General features: G+C 32.4%; 1 pseudogene; it reads right to left on the bottom strand.

Moving 5' to 3' along the window:
* Positions 1 to 7,638: 7,638 nt before the first annotated feature.
* Positions 7,639 to 8,173, bottom strand: LOC141484577 (cytochrome c oxidase subunit 1-like; annotated as a pseudogene).
* Positions 8,174 to 10,251: the final 2,078 nt, after the last annotated feature.

Raw genomic sequence — 10,251 nt, forward strand, 5'->3', positions numbered from 1 at the left:
AAATCTCTATACATACACGCACAATTTTGTAGTATCCCTGGTAATGGAAACAATTGTGAATAACCAAGAAAAATACTTGATAAATATAACTGCGTAAACGCGAGCGAGATATAATTGGAACCACTTATCGGTGTGACAAGTCGACTTGTCAAGTTTTTATGTCAGTGTCAATCAACCGTTAACTGCGGTAGCAGATATTTAAAAAGCTATCCTGGAATGCCATCGGAAAACGAATCCAGATGTTATTAGAAATGATATGAAATCGAGAAAGGTTAGGTTAGGTTACGTCCTTGACTGCAATAGACTTTTCTACGATTCGAACGGAAAGTTTTTGAATATTTAGTATTGTGAATTCAACCCTTTTAATTATATCTCAACATAGCAGAGTGAATTGAAAGGCAATTCTAATAATGTCTTTATCATTATATTGTGGGCGGCCAACTCGAAAATCCTCCATTAATTATTTTCCGTAGTTGCTCTGAGTTCTTCACCAACAAAACGAAAAAGATTTCGCCGATAATTGTTTGCTTTTGTTCGTTTCTACTAAATTATTAGCTGCTGAGAGTAATCGAGAGAACAAACATCCGTCGTGAAATGAACTTTTACCCTCAAAATGACAATAGACGAAAAACAATGATATACACAAAAAAGAAGACTTTGAATGAAATCGTGATTTATATAAGTTGCGACTTATGAATTCATTTGTTGCTGAAAATGTAAAACAACAGTACAAAATGAATACTTGCCACGTCATCAATAGATTATAGTTATTTTCATTTGAAATACCATTGGACATGTGGAACGTGTCGATTGAAACAATTCTTTTTTTTTCGAATGAAAATAGTAATCCTTTGAATAAAAAAATATGTTGAGATTATAATTTTTTCTTGGTAATAAATTCATGAGTTTGAAGCATTTCTACGAAAGTAGAGTCGCTCTAGAAATAGAAATGAATTTTTCATGCCTTTATTACGTTGAGAAGATTCATCAATGAAAATACCTAACTTGAAAAGGTTCGTGGTATTTGCAGGAAATCACTTTTATGTCATTCTTTATTCATTTGTTATTCAAGGCCTGGGCCATGTCTTGTTTTTTTAATGTGAGCAGCTGTAGTTGTAGAAGTTTTGATGAAAATGGTTTGCAGCAGAAGGGTAAAAATTATCCAAGAGATAACAACGATGCTTTCTGGTGTCAAGGATTTGGTCTACAGGACATTGAGCTCATGATTGGAATAGTTCATAGGTCTCAGATTAGAAAAAGTTCCAGCTTTATCAGCCACCTCAGATAATGAATAATGTGAAATATCATGAAAGTGTACGGTTATCAACTTCGTAGGGCTCTGGATGTGGTACTGGTGCTGTTCATTCTAAGAAATCGCTCATCGATTGTTTTCATATTTCGATCAATAAACGAACAAACTATTCATTTCATCATTCTCAAATCATCAGGAATTTGGCAGCTGGGAAATAAATTTTGAGGCGAGAGAAATTATTAGTTCCATGTATGTATCCAAAGAGGGAAATTGTATTCAGTTTTTGGCACAAAGGATTTTTATATTTTGCGAAAAATGTATGGAATTGATTGAAAGAAATGAATGGAAAGAGTTTCAATCGGTTCAAAGATATTGTCCTTCTGTCAGAAGAAAGGAAAATGCTTGATTGCAAAAGAAAACAGCAACACACAATTTCTGAACAGCAATTGCAGGAACTTCTGGACGTTTTATTGAATGAGGGATAAATTTTTGAAATTTGACAAATGAAAGTCTTCTGTTCTTATTGGCAAATCTGGTGATGATATTTCAGATGAGTTAGATAATCTTGTCAATATTTTCTCTGAGCTTTTGTAATCATCGATAGAACTCTATAATCATAGTGAAAGTGGAGTCGCTCTAGAAATGATAATGAATTTTTCATGACTCTATTACGTTGAGAAGATGCCTAACTTGAAAAGTTTCATGGTATTTGCAGGAAGTCAGACTTTCAGGTTACTCTTTATGCTCTCTAGAATCGCGAAGGGTCTGCCAAGTGGCAGTATGAGAAATTTAAATGTTTCAGTTATGCGTTTTCAAATGAGTAGAGAAAATTTCCTTCAGCAAATTTTTGGATGACTTACTACAAATTAAATTTCCAATACCTATTTTCCATTTGATTCTTTAGTTGATCAGTAGTTCAAAAATTCATAATTCAACATGTACGACTTTGGGGGTATGTCGCCCCATATCACCCGTATGGGGCAACATCCCTAGCAACTAGATACCTAGTTGACTGAGGGTTGAACAACAATCAAGCATACTTGATACTTTACTATATGCCGGCAAATTATTATTACTATTAACAATATGCTCTACTGATAAAACTGAATTTTTTTTAGTCACTACAAATACATATATACATACATACATATAGAGTACAAATCATATTGAAATAGCTTGAATACTGATTAAAAATATATCTGCACATACATTTAACAATTATATCTGAACACATAAATACATACGGATACTGAAGGAAATATTACATATTGAAAAAACAATACCAGAAAAATTCGTCAGTTCGAATTTTCATTGTCTAATATTATATAAATTGATTTGAAATACCTGAAAGAATCTGTAAAGAATAAAAAAAAGAGATCAACTGAAAAATAACAATTATATTAAGCAAAAAAAAAAACTGAAATTACAACGAAATGAAATACAAGAAACAACCAGAAAAAAAAATATTAACACGAGATGAAAATTAAAAAAATTATAAACAAAAAATGAAAATCAAAATATTCCAAACCAAGTTACTTCACGACGTTTCGCTTGTTAGTATCCACAATCATCTTCGGGTGATAACCGATTGTGGATACCGATATATTAAAGAAAACTCTTCTCACGAAACTCTTCTGAACTATGATAGGATCTTCCACATAATTTACTAAAAATTTTTGAAATTAACCGTTATCCTCTAAAATTTCAATGTGGCCAGGTAAATCTGTTTTTTCGTTAATCAGCTGCCGCCCCCATACGAACGACAACTCTCAGAAGTTGAGAAACTTGTGCGAGCTAAGGACTAACGAGGTCTTACCTTTTAACGTGTGATTCCTAACACGGTTGCAGAATTATTCCAGCTTCAACCAGATAAATTATCTCGAGAAAAATATCTGGTCAAGGCGGGAATCGAACACACGACCTTTCGATCGTGAGTCGGACGCACTACCACCGCGGCCAATTCCACAAAATAATCGGCGAACGCAAAAAATCATTTTTTCGGTTCAGTTTTAGTCATCAACACGTCGTCTGTTGGTACTGGCTCGAATGTTGGTACAAGGCTCGATAAAATTTTGTATTGGAGTATGTAAGGATATCTTGATGAATATTTCAATATTTTTGTCGTTATGTGTTATATTGAAGTCGGTGATTTCATTGGAATTTGAATAAATCTTGGTCTAATAATCCTCCGCTCAAAAAATCGAAACCTCATACCATAAACATATCAAGGGAAAACTCCCAACCATTTCTTTCCATTATGTGAACTCGTCTTGTCTTGATAGTTGGAGCAGATAATATGAAAAATGTACCGCATTCATCACTTAGTCAAAGACATAATGGTTGAACGAACTTCATCAAAGGTTCAATACAAATCCTATACGGGCGTAAACTAAGATATATTGCGAAAGTTCATTACCGTAATGACTAACGTGGAATGCCTTCGAATGATGAATGAAACAAAGTGTAAGTAATATGTTTCATATATGTGTTTCTGTGGCTACACGTGTCTCGAAGTAATTGTCGGACAGAACTTATTTCCTAGGCAAATTTGTTAAATTACTTGAGAGAATTTCAGAAACAATAGTGAGTTCGTGTACAAAGAAGTTGAAGATGAATTCAAGAATGATATGTCAGTCATTCATCACTGGATATTTTGTTTCAAATTCCATGCATACAAAGGAAAGTTATAGTTTTGAAGAAAGTCTACAGTCACAATGTTCACAAAAATAATGAATTAAATGTGCCTACATCGAAATGCCTTTGAAAAACTGAGGTATTTTTATATGGCAATATGTACTGAAAACTGTTCACTTAGATGACAAATATAAAGATTGCCATTTCGCCTGTAAGAAATCTAGCAGAATTAACCTGATTATATACTTGCGATGCATTGTTTGGACTCTTTGGTGTAGTAATGAATATTACTGGAGGTTTTTCCTAACACCAAACCTTCATTTTAACACCTCGATACGTGTCGAAGTGTTAAAATAACGGTTTGGTGTTGGGGAAAAAACTCCAGTAATATCCAACCCAATTATAGTTCAACAATTTCCATATTATTTTTCGTTTTGAAATCTCGACTTAATCGCTCTCAGCCATCTACTGAATTAGGAATTGATAGTTTTATTTTGACCCATCAACTCTTCTTGGACTGAAGAACTCCATATGGAGTATTGTTTTGAATGCAGCACTAACAACATCTGAGAAAAAATAATCCGTTAGTATTTCAAAAATACTGTTGTTTGAAATAGTTGCTGTTATTCTATTCCATATACACGCGACTCATTTCCATTCTTAATAAATGGAAAAGTTGTGAAACTTAAATTTCTAATTACAGGAATTGACAATAAGATTCGAAACAAGATTTTTCAAAAACTCTATACAAATATATGTAGATCATGCAAAAAAATACACTTTCATACACTACATGAAAGAGGAGTTCTCGCGAAATAGCTACTTTCATATAAACATTGAATTACATGAAAAAAAAAATACTTTTGAAACGAATACTTTTATATGAGCAGTAAATTATACAAAAACACGTTTCTCCATTCTATGAAACAGAAAGCCAAAACCTTATTTTTCCAAAAATTAATCTCCCCTAAAAATATACCTTTTTCAATATAAGCGAATGAATGTCAACACGTACTGTCATCGATGACATGAGTAGATTAAACTCATTGGTGACAGAAAGTCATAATTTTATGAATTAATTGAGTGTTTTTTCTTTAAATGTTTTTCAGATTATTTGTTGCTGAAGAGCTGACATTGGATGTCCACCAGTCAGGATGACAGAGTTATATGTAAGTGAAATTCCACCTCTCTTATTGACTATATTGTGTAGCAATCCTGTGAGTAATATCTGATTCAATTGCATAATGAATGTTTGGAATGAAAACTGAATACAGAAGAATGTTTTCATATAATTCAATGTTCATATAGAAGTATTTGTTTCAAAATTATTTTCATTTCGTGCAATTGAAAGTATACATGAGAATAGCTGTTTCGAAAGGGCTTTTTCTCCATTTTGTGTCTGGAAGTTATTTTCTGCATCATCTATACAACCTTGTATAGATTTTGTAATCGATTGCTCCTTTCTTTCTTCGGCAGATTCCCACTTTTTCTGAAGATGAAAAAGTGAAAAGCCAAAACCTTTCTTCCTAAAAAATTATCTCTCCTGAAAATATACCCATTTCAGTTAAGCGAATATCCTTCAAACATAGTGGATAAGTTGATTAGGAAGAGAGATTTCACCGAGTAGAAACGTTGTGATATTTGAAGCTTGTAGCCAATGAAATGTTAATAATTATTTCGACAATTATTATTACTTATGGAAATCATTACTCTTCCATCTAGTATCTAAAGTCAGTTATTATAAGGTCAGTTTTTATTTTGTTGAGCGAACCGGAAATATTTGGCAGATTACTTTTCGATATCGTGTGATATGAAATTGATATTCAGAACCAACTATTTAAATGGCACGTTGAAAAAGAAACGTTTCGCGTTTTCTCAACCAAGCCTTCAGAGGATCACTTGTAGGAGGTACGATGGTTAGCAGTTGACAATATATGGAAGTTTAGAAGTTTAGATGATCAGGGTACAATGCTTCCACTCACCACATACATGAGTTGAGTTTTGCATTTGTCGGTAGTTACGGCATTTATTATTTTTATTGGAATACGAATTATCATTTTCAATATCAACGACGTGATTATTGCACTATCCATCCATGATGTTTTACCATTTCTACAGACGTGACGGCATGTATTCAATACTTAAATAATCACCAAATGAATTGTCAATAAATTGTTTCAGTTCCAACACGTCAGATTTCCGTACTGAACTCGAACAATTGAAACACAACTATTGTTGTAGATTCAAACAATACCCCAGACGTTCACACTTGATGCATAAAGCCATCAGAATGTGAATGGTATCGACACCGTATCCCAGAGCGAAAATAGTTAGAATGTCGTAATTACACTTAAACCAGATCGAGTAGTTTAAAACTCCTACATTCAATAAACTACTATTCAAGAATAATAATTGACTGACAGAGGAATTATTGATTCGAGGGTTGATATACCAGTGAATACAAAACTAATACGAGGAAATGAATGATGGGCACGTTCCTTGTGAAAAACAAAAAGTATAGTCGAAATAAAACATATTGTGCACACTTGAAGTTGGCGGCACTCTGAAAGGCCAAAAAAACCAATACATGGAAATGAACTGGTTGCGAACTAGTTCACGTGGACTGATTACTTGGCGGTTCGTATTGGATAATTTTTTCTAACCGACTTTTATGATTCGCTGAAGAGTTATAACTTTGAATTTGAAGTCATGTTACGGTGACGAATGAAAATCAGAGAATGCGGGGATGGTTATCGCCGTCGTGTTATCAATGTTCACTTCAGGAACTTATAGCGATTTGCGTGTTCAAATTCGATATTGATGCAGTTATTATTAAATGAAATCTTGGTTATCTGTTTGAAATGTAGCATCCTTGGACAAGGACTAATAGTAATAACGAGTGTGATAACAACGAAGACTTTTTCAAGTGTAGTGATTCCAATAGAGATGGTGAACAATGCGAAAAAGAGATACTAGTGAGTAACATTCAGATGCATTTGAATATTGAAACACAGAGAGTATGTTTCAATGTATATAAGAATCTACATCTCAAGTTTGTTTTCGAGGGAAACGAACTATTACAAGCAACATCCGATTTGACCGAAATTCCTTTCTCAACTGTACGTAAAATAATCGAAAATAAACCTTATGAACGCAAGGCGCGATGTGATACAGGAAAACCAAAACCTTTAGATGTTTATCTAAAAAAATCATTGAAAAAAAGAATATACGACTGTTTCAAAAACTCTTCAGAATTGGATAACTAGGATTCAGATCTGAAATAATAAACAAACGTCAAGAAGTAATGACTATTTTAGCTACAAGGCAAAGCCTTCAGAAATTGAAGATGATGATAAGTATAAATGGTGAATGAGAAGGAATGGTGAATGCACTAAAATATCTCTAGATGTTTGGTTACTCCACAAAATTTGGCGAAGGTGTCAAATACAAATATTATTAATTCGAACAGCGAGTAGAAACAACCCAATATGAGAACATATTTTTCTAAAACAATATTTTGTTTTAGAAAATACCAATGAACGGATTTTTCCTCCGGTGGAACAGATGAATAGCAACAATGATATATTTATGGTATTTTCCATTAATTTTTAGTTTGTAAAAATGAAAAATATCTAACATAGCTTGGAGTTTTCCTTCTCAACTTGACATCACCAGGTCGGATAAACAAAATAACATAATGTTTTTAGTGGTTTTTTGATAAAACAATAATTAAGAGGTGTTCATTCATTTATTTAATGAAAAGGTAGTCTTGCGACCCCTAATTCAATAGTGAAAAGAAATACAAACCTCAGGCATCTCAAAATAGCTAGATTTCTGAGGATATGAGTATCATGAAAGGTAGCTAATCATCTGAAAACTTTAATTCCTGTTGGTACACGATGTAAAGTAGGCTCGAATATCAACATAAATACCAATAGTAAATATATGATGGGCTCAAACAATAAAGCCACCAAGTCCACTTGCTATTATTGTATAAATTATATCCAGAGTTCCAAAAGATATTTCTTTCTGTCTTCTTGACTGATAATATGGAAAATTATTCCAATTCCGGGAAGAATAATGATATTAACTACAGGATGTTCAAGAAATCAAAATTATTGTTTTTAAACAATATGATATCTTCCTCTTGAAGGGTCAAAGGATGAAGTATTTAAATTCAGATCAGTTGAAAACATAGTTATGGCTTCAGCTAATAGAGGATGATAGAGAAGAAGTTAAATAGCTGGTAATTATTTCAGCCCAAAAAAATAATTGTTTTTGATCTATTTTTATTACAGTTGCGATTAAATTAATTACACCTAAAATAGAAGAATTTCCGACTAAATGAAGCAAATAGCAAATTTACATCTCTTTCAACAATCAAAATCTTATATTATTCATTTCAGGAAATTCTGTATCTGGAGCTCCTAGTATTAATGGAACCAGTCAATTTCCAAAATCACCAATTATGACGAGTGTAACTATGAAAAAAGTATAACAAAAGCATAAGCAGTGACATCAACATTATGAATTGGATAATTGCCAATTGAAGTTCCAGGATTACTTAATTCTGCTCGAATTCAAATTCCTAATGAGGTTTCCAATATACCAGCCCAAACACATAAATGAGCATTGTTTTTTAGTGGTTTTTTGATAAAAAAAAATCGAGAGGGGTCCATTCATTTATTTAATAAGGTAGTCTCGCGACCCCTTGTTTGATACATTTTTCAATTCTCCATCCGATACTGGTTATTCTCGAAAATCGAATCAAATGTTCTGAAGTAAACAGAAGTGTTAGGTTTTGCAAAACACGCAGCATCATTCTAAAACTTACTCGATACGAATTCATGAAATGTATCTGAAGTAATTTAGTTGAAAGTACTTTTTAGTTCACCAATGAGTACTGCAGTTGTGAACTTTTGGTATCATGAATTTTCCCAAAAAATATGAGGTTGTTATATCAGGTGATCCAGCAACCCATTGTAAGGGACCACGTTTGACTATCCACCGGTTTGGACAATTGTCATTGAACCACTTCGAAACTAGCCTTGGGTTTGTGTTCCGTGTTCACCGATTTTCTTTAATTTTTTTTATTTTTGTGTATTTGTCTACTGATGATTCATGAAGAAATATTTTTTAAACTGAGAAACATATTCTCCCAAGTTGAATTTGAATCATTATTTCAAATGGACTGAATAAACGCTTCATTTAAGTAAAAAAAAATATTCCACTAAGATTGTGCATACATTTCAATAGAAATAATCACATTAGCTCAAGAGAAGTAAGTATGCTTTCTTTAGTCTGAGCAAAATTTAATCTCGAAGCAAAACTGTTTTGGTTTTTGAAAAAATGATATGTTTACTTGGAACATTATTTAAATGTCTCCGTATGAGAAATTAATTGTTTTCCTTTGAAAAGTAGCATTTTTCATTGAAAAGCTTCTATTTGTATAAATCAAATAAACTCATTTACTTCATCAAAGATGAACTTATGCTTCTATTTATGAACTGTACCTCTCATTTGGATCCAAAGTATCTCATCTGTAATATGAACAGCTATAAGTGGCAAGGAAAGAAAATGAATAATGCATTACATATTATCACTGGTTCATTTGAAGCAATTGCAAATCATAAATATTATCCTGAAAAGGCATGTGATAAAAAACAAAACGTAATAGAGAACTAAATTTTCTTTGCTAATCTTTGCCTAAATATCATATTCCAACCGCACACTTTTGAGAGATCATACAGTTATACAAATAACAGAAATAAATATTCAATAAGAAAACATATATAAAAAAGGGACATATTCTTGACAAATTGCAAATTAACAAATGAAATAAAATCGAAGCCTATTAATAACATAACAACTCAGACAAGAAAATGAATTAATTTATTAGTAATTTTACATTAACATTAAACATTAACATTAAAAAAATCACTATCGTCGATCAAGTTCTGCATTCTGCTGTATTTGTCCACAATTGCCGAAACATCACTTGGATTCTGAAATGAAGGAAGATATCAGCACATCATCCTTAGCCACTATCTCAAATATATAGAAAGGTAAAAATATGAAAACAGCAGCCACTTAATCAAAAAAACAAATTTTTTTCAATAAAACACTGTTTGAGTGGGTTTATTTCGTTAACCAGCCTAATTGTTGTTCGCCTGCACTGACAACCCTCAAAATTTCAAACTTGTCTGTCTTATTATTTAACATATGATTCCTAGCAAGTTGAAAGGTGCTCAAACATTATTTGATCAGAAATAAATAATCAATTCAAAAGACGTACCTCAAATCCCTTTGAAGTGGACAGAAGTCTATACAGAAAAATTGCCTTTCAAAATAATTATTAGAGGGTC

The sequence above is a fragment of the Leptinotarsa decemlineata genome, unplaced genomic scaffold (assembly GCF_025532065.1).
Source record: "Leptinotarsa decemlineata unplaced genomic scaffold, Ldec_3_MD MMD2_tig00026282_RagTag_RagTag, whole genome shotgun sequence".
Classification (NCBI taxonomy): domain Eukaryota; kingdom Metazoa; phylum Arthropoda; class Insecta; order Coleoptera; family Chrysomelidae; genus Leptinotarsa; species Leptinotarsa decemlineata.